Source organism: Cupressus sempervirens, chromosome 10 (assembly GCF_028749045.1).
Source record: "Cupressus sempervirens isolate cs-2001-9-10 chromosome 10, ASM2874904v1, whole genome shotgun sequence".
NCBI classification, from domain to species: Eukaryota; Viridiplantae; Streptophyta; class Pinopsida; order Cupressales; family Cupressaceae; genus Cupressus; species Cupressus sempervirens.
The window spans coordinates 63,306,864-63,308,977 of record NC_143127.1 but is presented as its reverse complement, the minus strand read 5'-3'; the positions used below and the strand labels follow the sequence as shown (position 1 = coordinate 63,308,977).

General features: G+C 34.8%; 1 pseudogene; it reads right to left on the bottom strand.

Moving 5' to 3' along the window:
- Positions 1-220: 220 nt before the first annotated feature.
- LOC149532575 (NDR1/HIN1-like protein 12) lies at positions 221-1,026 on the bottom strand (annotated as a pseudogene).
- Between the last annotated feature and the right edge of the window lie 1,088 nt (positions 1,027-2,114).

Below are 2,114 nucleotides of genomic sequence, written 5' to 3'. Positions count from 1 at the left end.
AATTTCTTTTTGTTGGTAATCATTCTATAATCAGAGTTCTATAAGAACTTTCTCCATTTTGTGGATTCTGTGAGTAGTAAATGAGTTCCCCAATAGAGGGGTTGGATAACTGATAGCTGGTGATAAGATAGAGGAGGGTTATAGTTTTTCTTATACCAGTCGACATTTCCAACAGGCAGTGGCCTTTCACATCCAATGCTCATTTTAGTTCCACCATGTACTAGTGTTTCTCTTGGTGTATGTGTTCATAAGGGAAGTAGATTGTTAGATTTTTATTTTGAACTTCATTGTGAAAGTCTTTGGCTTCAATTTTCCAATTTGCAGTGCGTGCAAGTTGTAAAAGCTCCCTTGCTAGTAGGTGGATAGAATAGCCATTCATATCAATTGTGATATCACAAAACACCACCATGGTATAATGTTGGGTAGTCCAATCGCCAACCTTGACTTGAATAAATGCTTCCGATTTAATAGTCATGTCAATGCTCTTCCTAGCCAAATCGTCTGTTAAATGGATCGATGCCTTATCTCCCAAGAGAAAATGATTGGAATTTAAAGAGCAAAAAATAGCCTTGGTAGTCTTATATCCCCGGTAAAACTCTTCCAACTAGTTGTACAAGATCATATCATAGTCATAAAACCCCTTGGAATAAAGGACATCATAATAAATCCCAATTTTCTTGTTGGAATTCCTAGAAGTGATTATAAATTTCCTGGAATTGTTTAGGTGCTCACCATTAAGTTTGATATTCAAGGAAGACACACTTTGAACATAAAAATTGGGCCTGTGAGGGTATAGGACGAGCCAAGTAATGAGTATAGCTATGTTGACAAGGACTGCTAGGGTTATCATCAGAGCCAAGATGCGGTGAAACTTAAGTCTCTTCCTATTGAACAACCTCAGTGGTGGTGTCTAGTAGGATGGGTATGATTTCTTGTAGCCTATGTTGCAGTGCCTAGTCCCATGGTGTGGCTTGGCTATGCTATTGTAGGGTACCCTATTGCAGGCTTGTTTTGTTGTGTTGCCATCTTGTAAATCCCAAATAAAAATAGTATTGCTAAAAGACTTAAAGCTTTGTCCGAAACTTTGAAAGGAGAATTAGTATGAATGGAAGGAAGATTGGATTCTTTTCTTAGAGCATAAGAGCTTTTAAAATCTTTCGTCCAAGAAAACTCTCTGAGCTTTCACTCTGATATTAATAATCTTTAGTTCTAATACCATTGATATGAATTGTTTTGTCAATTCAGAGGACAATACCGAAAGAAAGAAATAGAGGTATTGTAAACACATAATAACAATATCAAGAATTCAATTTCTTCATAATATTAAATAAAATTTTGTACAATTTTGGACATTCTAATAAGTGAGATATATGCCTGCAAATCAATCAAATTTGCACAAACCCTTGGAGGAATTGTATGTCTAAGCTCATTAAAGTTGGGCTATCCTACGAATGAGATGTATGCCCATGAACTCTATAGGAGTTGGGAAATCCCATGGTTGAGATGTTTTCCCATGAACTCCATATATAAGATCTCATACAAACTAGCAATCTTAGTAAATGAGTTGTCTCTCCATATCCTTCTCCTTATTGAATTTGACTTAAGACTCTTTATAGATCTTCATGGAAGTTGAAAGGTTTCTCCATTTAAATTCTCATTTGAAATTGAATGGACAATTCAAAATTCAAAATTCATTACTTAATAGAATATGTCAGCTTAATTTTGATGAGTTTCATTTGTCATAGAAACCCTCACTGATTGATAGTCTAGGGTTCCTAGGAACCAACTCCTTTCCTTTGGTTTTTCTATTGGTGGAGAAGGGTAAATTGCTCAAGGAAATCATCATGTACATCCTATGTTGATAATATGTCTTTCCAAAAAAAACTCTTCATGGAGGCATTTTTATCAATTTAGTAAATTTTGAAAATAAGAACTCTTCAAACAATAAAATTTCAGGCACTTACAAATCTTAGATCTTAGCAACACAATTTGTTCATAATAATTCACTGTATAGAAACCCAAAATCCAAGCTCTGTTTCACTATGCTTCAAAACTCTTTTGCTCTATAATAGGTTATGGAGTTGAAACACCATTAATGCTCCAACAGTAAAATT